Source organism: Macaca fascicularis, chromosome 13 (assembly GCF_037993035.2).
Source record: "Macaca fascicularis isolate 582-1 chromosome 13, T2T-MFA8v1.1".
Classification (NCBI taxonomy): Eukaryota; Metazoa; Chordata; class Mammalia; order Primates; family Cercopithecidae; genus Macaca; species Macaca fascicularis.
The window spans coordinates 59,965,499-59,982,030 of NC_088387.1; the positions used below are offsets into that span (position 1 = coordinate 59,965,499).

At 43.8% G+C, this 16,532-nt stretch overlaps 1 protein-coding gene and 1 long non-coding RNA gene across 8 annotated transcripts in view; one reads left to right on the forward strand and one right to left on the reverse strand.

The window, feature by feature from the left end:
• The window catches only part of COMMD1 (copper metabolism domain containing 1), a 241,566-nt gene that overhangs the window by 177,494 nt on the left and 47,540 nt on the right, over positions 1-16,532 (reverse strand). The gene's annotated exons all lie outside the window — the stretch shown is intronic.
• On the forward strand, positions 3,380-16,072 carry LOC107127107 (uncharacterized). Of its 2 annotated transcripts, none has more exons than XR_010580628.1 (4): positions 3,380-3,518; positions 8,545-8,712; positions 10,803-10,890; positions 13,713-16,072. It is a non-coding gene; the product is annotated as an uncharacterized lncRNA (long non-coding RNA). The 2 variants fall into 2 exon arrangements; XR_010580629.2 differs by lacking the exon at positions 3,380-3,518 and adding an exon at positions 5,097-5,422.

The window sequence follows — 16,532 nt, forward strand, 5'->3', positions numbered from 1 at the left end:
GGCTGGTCTCAAACTCCTGACACTCAGGTGATCTGCCCACCTCGGCCTCCCAAAGTGCTGGGATTACAGGCGTGAGCCACCGCACCCGGCCTAAAAGTACAAAATTTTTAAAAGAAAAAATTATTTGCTCAAAGGTTGTTCAAAAAATAAAAATAAATGAAAGTCTTTCCAAAATCTGTTTGGTAATTTGAAACCTTAAGTTATACTAAGTGACAGGTATTCATTGAATATATAGATTGTTCTAAGTAAAATAAAATGCTGAAACAGTTGAGAGGCAGGACTAGCTGGATTTCCTAGGCTAAGAATCCCTAAGCCTAGCTGGGAAGGTGACCGCATCCACCTTTAAACACGGGGCTTACGACTTAGCTAACACCTGACCAATCAGGTAGGAAAGAGAGCTCACTAAAATGCTAATTAGGCAACAACAGGAGGTAAAGAAATAACCAATCATCTATTGCCTGAGAGCACAGCAGGAGGGACAATGATCGGGATATAAACCCAGGCATACCAAACCGCTACCTTCTTTGGGTCCCCTACCTTTGTATGGGAGCTCTGTTTTCACTCTTAAATCTTACAACTGCACGCTCTCCTGGTCGAGCTGAGCTCTCGCTCGCAGTTCACCACTGCTGTTTGCCGCTGGCACAGACCCGCGGCTGACTTCCAGCCCTCTGGATCCGGCAGGGTGTCCACTGTGCTCCTGGTCAAGCGAGGCGCCCACTGCCACTCCCCATCAGGCTAAAGGTTTGCCATTGTTCCTGCAGGGCTAAGTGCCTGGGTTCATGCTAATCGAGCTGAACACTAGTCACTAGGTTCCACGGTTCTCTTCTGTGACCCACGGCTTCTAATAGAGCTATAACACTCACCGCATGGCCCAAGATTCCATTCCCTGGTCAAGAGAACATGAGGCTTGCCACCATCTTGAAAGCGGCCTGCCGCCATTGTGGAAGTGGCCCCCCACCATCTTGGGAGCTCTGGGAGCAAGGACCCCCAGTAACACAGTTACTAAACATGTTTAAATTATACATGCTTTTAGCTACTTATTTTTATAGAGAAACTAAAGATATTTGGGTCTCTTAGTAAACATCTACTTTTGACCACATTGAGAAGTTTTATTATGAAAAAGTTTATATTTCTAGAACATGTGAAATGCTATATTCATAAAATTTACTAATCTGCTAAAAAAAAATGCTGGTATATTACAGACAATTCATGACTACTGCCTAGATTTCCCTGTAAAATAAAGATTGTTAAAAATAATGTATATATGTAAACAAAACTACTAGAAGCAATAACCGTGAAGGAAAACAACTCTATTAAAAGTATCCAAGGAATGCAAAATAAGTTTTTGTAGTTGTTTAAGAGGTGTTGAAAGGTTGTTCCAGAAGGTGAAAGAGGAAAGGACAAAAACCTGAAGGAATATATGAAGTCGTAAAGGAAATGTGGAACAAAAAAACCAAAGAAAAAAACCGTATTTTATATGGTCGAGCTGGCTAAGCCTGAATGGGTTTATTTATGAGGTTTTAAAATTAAAGCTTTAATATCAATAGTGTATTGATGTAAAACTAGAGTTCAATTTTCTCTCTCAAAGGACTAAATTTCTTGGACTACTAATCTGCTCTTTATGAGAGATTGTGTAAAAGATTTTTCTTTACTTTTTAAGTAATCTGCCTAGGAAACAGATTCTGTGTCTTATTGGAATAATTTCCAGTGCTTTATTATATCCCTATTTAAGAGAACCAAGACTTCTTTTAAAAATGTGACCTGGGACCCTATTTAATCAAACGTTCGAACCTTTTGACATTTGGCCTTCTCAAAATCAAATCCTAAATAAAATCTTGATCTCAAACTTGAGATTTTTCCAAAGGGCCCCTGGAAAATCTCAAACTTGAGATTTTTCCAAACGGCCCCTGGAAAATCTCAAAGGGTTTGTTTTTTCATCTTTTAAAAAGAGAGATGTTAAAAATAACTAGGTTTTCCTGAACTTATCTCTGATTAATTTTTTAAATTAGGTTTATTTGATACGTTAAATTGCATGGGAAACATTGTAGAAGTGATGCTTAACCTTCTCTAAGTTATATCTGTGTGAACCAAAAATAAAATTCAGAGGCTCCCACAACCATCTGACTGCACTCCTTCCTTGGTCAAGGCACTCTAAAATTTAACCAGAAAGACTGGTTCAGGCCATGAAGGGAAGTAGGGGTAGGACATGCCTCATCACACCCTTCCAGCAGCAACATTAATGCAGACCTTAAGTCTGATAAGAAACCTTTACAATCTATTTTCTCTAAAACCGGCTACCTGGAGGCTTCATTTGCAGGATAAAACCTTGGTCTCCACAACCCCTTATCTTAACCCAGACATTCCTTTCTACTGACAGTCAACCAACTGGCAATGAGAATGTGTTTAAATCTGCCTATGACCTGGAAGCCCCCACTTTGAGTTGTCTGACCCTTCCACATCAAACCAATGTAAATCTTATATATATTGATTGATGTATTATGTCTCTCTAAATTGTACGAAAGCAAGCTGTATCCTCACCACCCTGGGAACATATCATCAGGACCTCCTGAGGCTATGTCGTGGCTGCGTCCTTAACCCTGGCAAAATAAACTTTCTAAATTCACTGAAACCTGTCTCAGATATTTTGGGTTCACATTTGGCAACCTGAAAGGGCTTCTGAGTGGAAGTGCCCCTGACCTTTGACAAATCGCCTATTTATGCTTGGTACCAGCTTGAGCTATCTTTACTGCTCAAACCAAAAGGATAATTGGCTGAGGCCTGGGAGGCCCCACGCCAGAGAATCCCTGATCTCCCAAAATTTGGTCAAGATCTAAAGTTTATTTTGTTATACAACTCCTTTTTCTGAAATTTTACTTGCTCCAACAAGGAAGGCAAGTTCTCCTGCTTCCATAATGATGGAAGGCAGTTGTCAGGCCTCTGAGCCCAAGCCAAGCCATTGCATCCCCTGTGACTTGCACGTTTATGCCCAGATGGCCTGAAGTAACTGAAGAATCACAAAAGAAGTGCAAATGCTCTGCCTTGCCTTAACCGATGACATTCCACCACAAAAGAAGTGAAAATGGCCGGTCCTTGCCTTAAGCGATGATATTAACTTGTGAAATTCCTCTTCCTGGCTCAAAAAGCTCCCCCACTGAGCACCATGTAACCCCCACTCCTGCCCGCCAGAGAACAACGCCCCTTTTGACTGTAATTTTCCTTTACCTACCCAAATCCTATAAAACGGCCCCACACTTATCTCCCTTTGCTGATTCTCTTTTCGGACTCAGCCCACCTGCACCCAGGTGAAATAAACAGCCATGTTGCTCACACAAAGCCTATTTGGTGGTCTCTTCACATGGACGCTTATGACGTTTTGGTGCCGTGACTCGGATCAGGGGACCTCCCTTGGGAGATCAATCCCCTGTCCTCCTGCTCTTTGCTCTGTGAGAAAGATCCACCTATGACCTCTAGTCCTCAGACCAACCAGCCCAAGGAACATCTCACCAATTTTAAATCGGGTAAGCGGCCCCATTTTTACTCTCTTCTCCAACCTCTCTCACTATCTCTCAACCTCTTTCTCCTTTCAATCTTGGCACCACCCTTCAATCTCTCCCTTCTTTAATTTCAATTCCTTTCATTTTCTGGTAGAGACAAAGGAGACACATTTTATCCGTGGAACCCAAAATGCCGGCGCCAGTCACGGACTGGGGAAGGCAGCCTTCCCTTGGTGTTTAATCATTGCAGGGACGCCTCTCTGATTACTCACCTACGTTTCAGGGGTGTCTGACCACGCTGCGGGGATGCCTGCCTTGGTCCTTCACCCTAAGCAGCAAGGCCCGCTTTTCTGGGGGAGGGGCAAGCACCCCAACCCCAACCCTCCCTGTCTCTACCCCTTCTCTGCTTTTCTGGGGTAGGGGCAAGAAACCCGACCTCTTATTTTTGCGCCTTTACCTTATTTTTGTGCCCCCTCTTATTTTTGTGCCCCGATATCTTATTTTTGCACCCCAATACCTTAGTTCCGCACCCCGACCCCTTTCTCGCTTTTCTGGAGGGCAAGAACCCCCGAACTCCTTCTCCCTGTATCTCTACTCTCTGTTTTCTCTGGGCTTGCCTCCTTCACTACGGGCAACCTTCCACCCTCCATTCCTCCTCCTCCCTTAGCCTGTGTTCTCAAGAACCTAAAACCTCTTCAACTCACACCTGACCTAAAACCTAAATGCCTTATTTTCTTGTATAATACCGCTTAACCCCAATACAAACTCGACAGTAGTTCCAAATAGCCAGAAAACAGCACTTTCGATTTTTTCCATCCTACAAGAGCTAAATAATTCTTGTCGTAAAGTGGGCAAACGGTCTGAGTTGCCTGACGTCCAGACATTCTTTTACACATCGGTCCCTCCCTAGTCTCTGTTCCCAATGCAACTTGTCCGAAATCTTCCTTCTTTCCCTCCCGCCTGTCCCCTCAGCCCCAATCCCAAGTGACGCTGAGTCCTTCTAATCTTCCTTTCATCTGACCTCTCCCCTCCTCGCCAGGCCGAGCTAGGTCCCAATTTTTCCTCAGCCTCTGCTCCCCCACCATATAGTCCTTTTATCACCTCCCCTCCTCACACCCGGTCTGGCTTACAGTTTCGTTCCACGACTAGCCCTCCCCTACCTGCCCAGAAATTTCCTCTTAAAAAAGTGGCTAGAGCTAAAGGCATAGTCAAGGTTAATGTTCCTTTTTCTTTATCTGACCTCTTTCAAATCAGTTAGCGTTTAGGCTCTTTTTCATTAAATATAAAAAACTTAGCCCAGTTAATGGCCTATTTAGCAGCAACCCTGAGACGCTTTTCAGCCCCAGACCCTGAAAGGTCAGAAGGCCATCTTATTCTTAATATACATTTTATTTTATTACCCAATCTGCTCCCAACATTAAATAAAGCTCCAAAAATTAAATTCCGGCCCTCAAACCCCATAACAGGACTTAATGAACCTCGCCTTCAAGGTGTACAATAATAGAGTAGAGGCAGCCAAGTAGCAACTTATTTCTGAGTTGCAATTCCTTGCCTCCACTGTGAGACAAACCCCACCCACATCTGCAGCACACAACTCCAAACGCCTTAACCGCAGCTGCCAGGAGTTCCTCCAGAACCTCCTCCCCAAGGAGCTTGCTACAAGTGCTGGAAAGCTGGCCACTGGGCCAAGGAATGCCCGCAGCCTGGGATTCCTCCTAAGCCGTGTCCCATCTGAGAGGGACCCCACTGGAAATCGGGCTGTCCAACTCGCCCAGCAGCCGCTCCCAGAGCCCCTGGAACTCTGGCCCAAGGCTCTCTGACTCCTTCCCAGATCTTCTCAGCTTAGCAGCTGAAGACTGATGCTGCCCCATCACCTCAGAAGCCTCCTGGACCATCACAGACACTTTGGGTAACTCTTACGGTGAGGGGTAAGTCCGTCCCCTTCTTAATCAATACAGAGGCTACCCACGCCACATCACCTTCTTTTCAAGGGCCTGTTTCCCTTGCCTCCATAAATGTGGGTATTGACGGCCAGGCTTCTAAACCTCGTAAAACTCCCCAACTCTGGTGCCAACTTGGACAACATTCTTTTATGCATTCCTTTTTAGTTATCCCCACCTGCCCAGCTCCCTTATTAGGTCGAGACATTTTAAATTATCTGCTTCCCTGACTATTCCTAGGCTACAGCCACACCTCATTGCTGCCTTTTCCCCCAGTTCAAAGCCTCCTTCGCATCCTCCTCTTGTATCCCCCACCTTAACCCACGAGTATAGGATGCCTCTCCTTGGCGACTGATCAGTCACCCCTTACCATCTCATTAAACCCAATCACCCTTACCCCATTCAATGCCAATATCCCATCCCGCAGCACGCTTTAAAAGGATTAAAGCCTGTTATCATTCGCCTGCTACAGTATGGCCTTTTAAACCCTGTAAACTCCCCTTACAATGCCCCCATTTTACCTGTCCTAAAACCAGACAAGACTTGCAAGTTAGTTCAGGATCTGTACCTTGTCAACCAAATTGTCTTGCCTATCCACCCCGTAGCACCAAACCCATATACTCTCCTATTCTCAATACCTCCCTCCACAACCCAGTATTCTGTTCTGGATCTCAAACATACTTTCGTTACTATTCCTCTACACCCTTCACCCCAGCCTCTCTTCGCTTTCACTTAGACTGACCCTGACACCCATCAGGCTTAGCAAATTACCTAGGCTGTACTGCTGCTGCAAGGCTTCACAGACCGCTCCCATCACTTCAGTTAAGCCCAAATTTCTTCCTCATCTGTTACCTATCTCGGCATAATTCTCATAAATACACACTATCCCTGCTGATCGTGTCCAGCTAATCTCCCAAACCCCAATCCCTTCTAAAAAACAACAACTCCTTTCCTTGCTAGGCATGGTTAGTGCGATCGGACTTATTACACAAGAGCCAGGACCACATCCTGTAGCCTTTCTGTTCAAACAACTTGACCTTACTGTTTTAGCCTAGCCCTCATGTCTGTGCGCAGCAGCTGCCACCGCTTTAATACTGTTAGAGGCCCTAAAAATCACAAACTATGCTCAACTCTCTACAGTTCTCATAACTTCCAAAATCTATTTTTCTTCCCCCAACCTTTGCTCAAGATAACGCTTATGCTGATAAGGTAGCTAAAAAAGCAGCCATCAAAAGGCATCAGATCCCATCGCTCAGGACAATGCTTATGCTGATAAGTTAGCTAAAAAAGCAGCTAGCATTATCCCTCAGGGCAGTTTTCCTCCTCCACATCGGCCACTCCCACCTACTCCCCGCTGAAACTTCCACCTATCAATCTCTTCACACACAAGGCAAATAGTTCTTAGACCAATGAAATTATCTCCTTCCAGCCTCACAGGCCCATTCTGTTCTGTCGTCATTTCATAACCTCTTCCATGTAGGTTACAAGCCGCTAGCCTGCCTCTTAGAACCTCTCATTTCCTTTCCATCCTAGAAATCTATCCTCAAGGAGATCATTTCTCAGTGTTCCATCTGCTATTCTACTGCCCCTCAGGGATTGTTCAGGCCCCCTCCCTTTCCTACACATCAAGCTCGAGGATTTGCCCCTGCCCAGGACTGGCAAATTGACTTTACTCACATGCCCTGAGTCAGAAAACTAAAATATCTCTTAGTCTGGGTAGACACTTTGGATGGATAGAGGCCTTTCCCACAGGGTCTGAGAAGGCCACCGCGGTCATTTCAGACACAATTCCTCGGTTTGGCCTTCCCTACCTCTATACAGTCTGATAACAGACCAGCCTTTAATAGTCAAATGACCCAAGCAGTTTCTCAGGCTCTTGGTATTCAGTGAAACCTTTATATCCTTTACCGTCCTCAATCTTCAGGAAAGGTAGAATGGACTAATGGTCTTTTAAAAACACACCTCACCAAGCTCAGTCACCAACTTAAAAAGGACTAGACAATACTTTTACCACTTTCCTTTCTCAGAATTCAGGCCTGTCCTCGGAATGCTACAGGTTCCAGCCCATTTGAGCTCCTGTGTGGACACTCCTTTTCATTAGGTCCCAGTCTCATTCCAGACACCAGACCAACTTAGACTGCACCCCAAAAAACTTTCATTCCTACTGTATTCTGTCTACTCTTACTCCTCCTATTCACCGTTCTCAACTACTCATAAATGCCCTGCTCATGTTTACACTGCCGGTTTACACTGTTTCTCCAAGCCATCACAGTTGGTATCTCCTAGTGCTATCCCAAACCGCCACTCTAAATTTCCTCTTAAAGTAAATAAATGATCTTTGCTGGCAAGGCTATGCTGAACCTCCTTGGGCACTCTCTAATTAGATGTCCTAGGTCCTCCCAATTCTTAGTCCTTCAATACCTGTTCTTTCTCCTTCTCTTACCTTGTGTCTTCCATTTAGTTTTTCAATTCATACAAAACCGCATCCAGGCCATCACCAAGCATTCTATATGACAAATGTTTCTTCTAATGACCCCACAGTATCACCCCCTACCACAAAAATCTTCCTTCAGTTTAATCTCTTCCACTCTAGGTTCCCACGCCGCCCCTAATCCCGCTTGAAGAAGCCCTGAGAAACATCGCCCATTCTCTCTCCATAGCACCCCCAAAAAAATTTTCGCCGCCCCAACACTTCACACTATTTTGTTTTATTTTTCTTATTAATATAAGAAGGCAGGAATGTCAGGCCTCTGAGCCCAAGCCAAGCCTTCACATCCCCTGTGACTTGCACGTTTATGCCCAGATGGCCTGAAGTAACTGAAGAATCACAAAAGAAGTGCAAATGCTCTGCCTCGCCTTAACTGATGACATTCCACCACAAAAGAAGTGAAAATGGCCGGTCCTTGCCTTAAGTGATGATATTATCTTGTGAAATTCCTCTTCCTGGCTCATCCTGGCTCAAAAAGCTTCCCCACTGAGCACCCTGTAACCCCCACTCCTGCCCGCCAGAGAACAACGCCCCTTTTGACTGTAATTTTCCTTTACCTACCCAAATCCTATAAAACGGCCCCACACTTATCTCCCTTTGCTGATTCTCTTTTCGGACTCAGCCCACCTGCACCCAGGTGAAATAAACAGCCATGTTGCTCATACAAAGCCTGTTTGGTGGTCTCTTCACACGGACGCGCGTGACAGCAGCTAACTCCTTTCTGGAGTTTGAGTCTTTTCCTGCTTCTGGGATAGTAGAGAGCAGTCTTCCACCTGAGACCCATTCCTAGGTAAGTAGGTGAATTGGGCTTTCATTTGGCTAAAGTTACAATTAACAATCAGCTGGTCTTAATTTTGCCTTGCCATTAGAGCACTCAGTAATCATATTGATGGGTTTTTGTTGTTCTGGTCTTTCTCCCATCGGGTTTGACTAGCTCCAACTCTAACCAACTTGGCCAGATCTGAATGAGAATTCCAATTATGGGGAACAAGACATCTGAATTGGCTAAAACTCCTTGCAGCAGCAAAAAGGAAAAGCAAAACAAAACCATGCACGTGGTTTCTGTCTTTGCTTCCTGTCTTTTCTTCCACCTTACTCCTCCTTCCCCTTCCCCTTCCCCATCTTTGCTACCAAAAAAAAATCTAGAGAAGCCTTCTATTAACCCGAACCCCTTAAAGAAGTCAGAACAAAGGCACCACTTGCCGCTTTTTGGGATGTCGTGTTTTCTTTATGGAGTTTTCAAGAGTAATGGGCAGACGCTTTTAGGTCTATGGTTCTGCTTTCCTGTATTGCACTACCTGATTCTTTGACTTTTGAAGATACCAGAAATTACCTTGTACCATGAGAGGATTTGGCTTTGGCATGTGTAATGGCAGATGAGAGCTACAAAGTTAAGAGTGGCTGAAAATGGTTTACATGAAGTGGTCTTAGCTGGTTTAGCTCAGCTCCCAGGAAGTTGTTGTCTAGGATCCTAATTCTAGTTCAGAGGTGCATTCCTATTATTATTATCATTACTATTGTTATTGTTATTATTATTTTGAGACAGAGTCTTGCTCTGTTACCCAGGCTGGAGTCCTCTGGCACCATTATGGCTCACTGCAGCCTCAACTTCCCAGGCTCCAGAGATCCTCCTCTTCAGTCTCCAGAGTAGTTGGGACTACAGATGTGTGCCACCATACCCAGCTAATTTTTGTACTTTTTGTAGAGACAGGGGTCTTGCTATGTTGGCCAGGCTGGTCTTGAACTCCTGAGCTCAAGTGATCCACCTGCCTTGGCCTCCCAAAGTGCTAGGATTCCAGGCATAAGCCACCACACCTGGCCCAGGGGTGCATTCTAAAGAGTCTTCTCGTTGCCTTTCCTCCTGAAATTAATCTCGATTGGCTTGTGTGCACGTTTCTGTGAGGAACTGAACTGTCATTTTCATAGATGACAGGCTGAGTTTCCTCAACTCCAAAAAGAAAGGGCATTTTGCTCCTTCCAACCAAAAGGCAACCCTGGGTGACTGGGGACCAAGTGGAAGTGTCTGCAGGGTTGACCCCCTACAACGTGCAGCAGCCCTACAGGGAACTCCCAAGAAAATTAGTTTAAAAAAATTCTTATCCAGGACGTACATACAGGAGCTGGTCACTGCTTTTTTTTTTTTTTTTTGAAACGGAGTCTTGCTGAGATGCCCAGGCTGGAGCACAATGGCAGGATCTCCGCCCACTGCAAGCTCTGACTCCCGAGTTCAAGCAATTCCTGTGTCCCAGCCTCCTGAGTAGCTGGGATTACAGATGCGTGCCACCATACCTGGCTAATTTTTGTATTTTTAGTAGAGATGGGGTTTCACCATATTGGCCAGGTTGGTCTCGAACTGCTACCTCAAGTGATCCACCTGCCTCGGACTCCCAGTTTGGGATTACAGGTGTCGGCCACTGCACCCAGCCTCATTCCTCACTTTGAGCCCTCCTGGTGGTGCTGGATGTCTAGAAAGAGAAACTGAGACACATAAAAGGGCAGAAATGACTCATTGGTGACACACTATGGAGTCCCACCCACAACCAGCACACTTTGACCCACTCCATTAAACCTTAAGGCACAGCTCAGTTCCTCCTTTTCAGAAAAAATGTGGGAAACAAATATTCTAGGAATGAAAAAACACAAGGAGAGTGGCCTCTCTCAGGCACCCTGTTTGGTTTTATGACCCCTCTACTTGAAAGTGGTTGTGTAATGGAAGAGCATGCCACGTTTTCTAATACTGCAGCTGGTTACACATTAGAGGTCTGTTCTTGTGCACATTTTAAACTGATGAGCAAATTACATCAAGAAAAATGCAGAGCCCGAAGGTCAATCTGCAACTATAAAGTTCCTAAGTTCTCTATCTCTCTGCTTTTTTTTCAGCCTGGTTTAAGTCTGCTGTTACTTTTCCACTGAGATAAAATCCACTGTTTGCATCCAACCATCTCTTTTTGCTATTGTTTGCAAACTGGTAAGTCTCTATTAATATCTCATGGCTAGAGTTCTGAAGCATAAACTACAAGAACTTTGTATGAGTGTATATATATGTGTTTAGGTGTATGTACACATACTTTGTTATGTGTTTTTGGCCACAAGGTACCAGATTGGCTTAAAGATAAAGAGTACTCATAAATTAACAGCCGGACACAGTGACTCCTGCCTGTAATCCCAGCACTTTGGGAGGCCGAGGCGGGCAGATCACTTGAGGTCAGAAGTTCAAGACCAGTCTGGCCAACATGGTGAAACCCCACCTCTACTAAAAATACAAAAGTTAGCCGAGCGTGATGATGTATGCCTGTAATCCCAGCTACTTGGGAGGCTGAGGCACGAGAATCCACTGGGAGGTGGAGGTTGCAATGAGCCAAGATCACGCCACTGCCCTTCAGCCTGGGCAACAGAGTGAGACTTCATTAAAAAAAAAAAAGGCCAGGCACAGTGGCTCACCCCTGTCATCCCAGCAGTTTGGGAGGCCGAAGCAGGCAGATCACAAGTGTCACTGCACTCCAGCCTGGGTGACAGAAAGACTCTGTCTCAAAAATAAACAAACAAACAGCCAGGCATGGTGGCTCATGCCTGTAATCCCAGCACTTTGGGAGGCCGAGGTGGGTGGTTCCCCTGAGGTCAGGAGTTCGAGACCAGCCTGGACAACATGGTGAAACCCCATCTCTACTAAAAATGCAAAAATTAGCCGGGCATGGTGGCGCATGCCTGTAATCCCAGCTACTCAAGAGGCTGAGGCAGGAGTATCGCTTGAACCCGGGAGTCAGAGGTTGCAGTGAGCAGAGATCACGCCACCACACTCCAGCCTGGGTGAGACGCCATCTCAAAAAAAAAAAAAACAAAAAATGGGGGTCATTAACAAAAAAAAAAATGGGAAAGGAAAAAGGGAGTCAAAGAATTCACCCCAGAAAAGTGATAGAAATTTTTGGATGCTTATTCACTATTTGCCCTAGATTGGAAAATGTTTTTTAAAAAATCAGAAGGCAAAGATTATCATGAGAAAGCTGACATTGTCTGGGGCAATGCTGAGGCAAATTAAGATAAAAAGTTGACAAAAAGGCCTGAGTCCCTTGGCTCAACTCCCTGCTGGGAACCCAAACCCCCCCCCCCTTTTTTTTTTTTTATCAGAAAAGGTAAAATGGTCTGGGGGTAGAAAAGTTCCCGGGACCAGAACATAAAAACATACAGGTTTACAGAATTAAGAAATCTGAGATGTTTAAATAGACTTTATGTAAGGTAGTTGTGACTCCTTTTACCTAAAGTCTTATGAAAATGGGTACTGTATGTGACTGGGGGATGTTTTCCCTATCTAGTACTATAAAACTGAAGGCAGGTAAATCTGCTTATTGACAAATATTAACTGAACTTACTAAATGGGAACTAGAAAGATTGCCTTAGCCCACAAAATATAGGGGAGAAGCTGGAGTACTAGACAGGACAAATCCTCCACTTTGTAGCCTTTTGTGGAGCATTTATTGGGACTTATGACAAAAAACTGTGAGTACTTCCCAATAACAACTGCTGGACTAGAGAATTTCTACTTGAGGGACATTTACTGCCTTGTTATGGAATGTTGGCTGGAGCTACCCCTATGCTAATGGAAATAAAGGTGTTCAAAAGACTTCCATGATAAAATTAAAATGGTTTACACAGGCTCTTGCTACCTGGGAATACAAGAAGGAGATACTCACAAGCAAGGACCCTCTTTTTGTCCCTAGTACTGATTCTAGCTATCTGAGGAGCTGCTAGATTCTACAGTACCTGATAGCTCCCATGACCTGTTTGGCTTGTGAATGGCAGTTCCGAGTTGAACAAACATCTTGTTTGGAAGGCTGCTGCTCTGGTTAAAGAACGGTCCAAAAAAATTTTTTATAGTTATTTATAGTTTAGACCATTTGGGTGAAATATGTTTTTGTAAGCAAATTTACCTTTCTCTCTGAGTTATCCAAAATTCAAATTGTGATTTTATGAAAATATAGTTATTTGCATACGTTCAGTAAGAGTCTTTTAGAACAAAACAATTGGAGACACTGGTTATTTTACCAAGACTTTGACTGAAATAGTATATTTTTAGGTAAAGTTCAGCAAAGTCAACTTGAAAGGAGCCTATATAGCCAATCAATTCTTTTTTTTTTTTTGAGATGGAGTCTTGCTCTGTCACCCAGACTGGAACGCAGTGGCGCGATATCCGCTCACTGCAAGCTCCGCCTCCTGGGTTCACGCCATTCTCCTGCCTCAGCCTCCCGAGTAGCTGGGACCACAGGTGCCCACCACCACGCCCAGCTAATTTTTTTTTTTTTTTTTGTATTTTTAGTAGAGACGTGGTTTCACCGTGTTAGCCAGGGTGGTCTCGATCTCCTGACCTTGGGATCTGCCCTCTTCGACCTCCCAAAGTGCTGGGATTACAGGCTTGAGCCACCGCGCCCAGCCAAGCCAATCAATTCTTGCTGCACTTTATGTGAATAATCAGGCAAAGTATAATAAGCCTAAAACTTAATTTGCATACAAATTGATCTTACTATAATTTCTCTTTAATAGAAAAGGAAGTCTAGAGAGAGAAACTGTTTCAAAGGAAAAGTATAACACTTGACACTAACTTTTGTTTTTTTGAGTGTAGACTGAATTATGAATTATTTCTTGGACACAATAATCCTCTAGAGAGTACCAGATTATAATTTTCTTCATATCTTTAGTTGGTGCCCTAATGAAAGAGGTTCCCTTTTCTATTCTGACATACAAATACTCTTTTGATTGTCACAATATTAATGTTACTTATTTCTCATTACTTAAAAGGAAACCAAAATTATGGTATTCTCAAAACCAGAGATGCCAACCTCTCTCATTTGGCATCCTGTTAACCAGTGGAAGAGATCCAAGTTAACCGGCGGCAAATCTGTACAGGTCCACAGCAACTTGAGTCCTTGCTTCTTCATGAGAAAGAATCTGACTGAGGGGCATAAAGCAGAAAAAGAGACCAAGGCAAGTTCCAGAGCAGGAATGGAAGTTTATTTGAAAAGGTCTTAGAACAGGAAAGCAAGTGTGCTTGGAAGAGACCCAAGTGGGCACATGAAGGTTAAAGAGAAAAGGTCAAGTGCCCTGTTCAACCGTGATCCTAGGAATTTTATAAGCTCGCCTTTTTCCCATGTTTCTTCCTTTAGAGCGGGCTTTCCACTTGCCCAGTGCTTTCCTTATCCTTTGGAACTGAACACACGCAATGTATTTAGGGAGTTATAAGCACACCCATCTGAGGCTTCCTTCCCTTTTCCTGTGCCCCCCCGGAAGATCATACCTCACCAGTTTTTTTTTTTTTTTTTTGTCTCAACATGCATGCCCAGGAAGTTGCTCCTCCGTGGGGCCTGCATTCAATTAACAGTTTGATGATGTTAACAGGTGTGGACCATCAGGAAATGGCCTCTCCCTGGTGCTGCCGAATTATCATTTTTAGACAGGCAATGCGATAATTGCTGAACCATCTACCCGATATTCTAGTTGGTAGAGGAGAGCTCTCTCTGCTGCCCAGCTCATGCCTAACCACCTGCAACAATCCCACTGGGCCCAATCTGTTTTTCACCGCAAATGCCTTACTACTAAGACCATATAAGCACCCTCCCTCTAGGCCCAGGGACTGTTACATGAGAGTGTAAGGGCAAGTTTTGAGGGATACAATTAGGTCAAGGTCAGACCCTCCAAATCAAGGATGTGTACAAAGATGCCTGAACAGCTGGTAAAAGAAGAAAATAATTACTGACAGGATAACGATACCTTACGACAAAACCTCCTGGGTATGAGTTGTACAGATATACATATTTTTTTAAATTTTTTCAGAACAACGCTTGTTTTGTATAGCTAATTGCTATAAGTCTGTAACTAAAACCAAGATTACATACTAAAACTAAAAACAAGATTGAGCTATGGCTCAATGCATAGTATAGAAGTTAAAAATAAGTCGGTTTTGTAACCTCACCTTTGGCTTTTTGTTTGTTGACCTTCTACTTAAAAAACAAAATTAATAATAATTTTAAAGGGTAATGAATGCCTGTCCATGTCTATTCCTATCTGGCTTAGAATAATTAATTGGTCATAAGTCTTGTTCACTCTAAGTTTCTCGGTCATAGGGAAGGACAGGATAGACCAGGGGCAGGCAGCCATGCCATCCCAGCAACACTGTGCCCACTGTGGGACAAAATTAAAATCTGGTAGCCACTGATGTTGCCTCTGGCAAATCTTGGTCAAAAGGGGGAAAATTTAAAGGCTCTCACAACCATTTGAATGCACTCCCTCATTGGCCGGGCACTCTAAAATTTAACCAGAAAGACTGGTTCAGGCCATGAAGGGGAAGTGGGGGTAATTATCATACCCCTCCAGCACTAACATTAATGCAGACTATAAGTCTGACAAGGAACATTTAAAATCTATTTTCTATAAAGTCTGCTACCGGGAGGCTTCCTTCATCTGCAGGACGAAGCCTTGGTGTCTACAACCCCTTATGTTAACCCAGACATTCCTTTCTTTGACAATAAATCTTTCAACCAATTGCCAATCTGAGTATGTTTAAATCTACGTATGACCTGGAAGCCCCCACTTTGAGTTGTCCCACCCTTCCAGATGAAACCAACGTAAATCTTACATATATTGACTGATATGTCTCCCTAAATTGTATAAAAGCAAGCTACACTCAGACTACCCTGGGCATATGTCATCAGGACCTCCTGAGATTATGTCATAGGCGGGTCCTTAACCCTGGCAAAATAAACTTTCCAAATTGACTAAGACCCCATGTCATATTTTGGGTTCATATCTGTATGAGAAAATGTTATTAATATAAGTACTCCAAACACTGTATGGAAGGCCAGGTGTGGTGGCTCACACCTAAAACCCCAGCACTTTGGGAGCCAAGGCGGGAGGATCGCTTGAGCCCAGGAGTTCAAGACCATCCTGGACAATAAGGCAAGACCCTGTCTGCTTTTTAAAACAACTACATGAAGTTTCTAGAAATTTGTCAACGCACTCACTGTCCATAATATATTCTGATATAATGTTATCAATCATAATTCCAGTTTTTATCTTAAAATGTTGTATGGCACAGAAACAACCAAATTTCTTTGTCAACTCCATTATTTTGATAATGAACTCTAATAAAAGCTTTAACCATGGCCATTGTAGGTCTTTTGTCATTTACATATAATTACTCTTATATTCAAATGCTTCCCTGAAAGCTCACAATCAGCTACAAGCCGGAATGCTTCATAATCAACATAAGTGACTGCCTCAGAGACCCATGGAAAGAATTATATAGGTACTCTAGGGTAGAGATTTCTCATCACATTGCTTACATAACTTTGAAATCATACCACTGGACTGAGTAGGGATTTCCAGAACCCTACTAGAGAAGCTAATAGGTGCATCCAAACTGATAACCCTCATCTGTAAAATGGGAATGAAAATTTAAAAAAAAAAAAAAAACTGGGCTGGGCTGGGCATGGTGTCTCAGTACTTTGGGAGGCCAAGGTCGGCGAATCCCCCTAAGCTCAGGAGTTTGAGACCAGCCTGGGCAACATGGTGAAACCCCATCTCTACTAAAATACAAAAAATTAGCCACGCGTGGTGGTATGC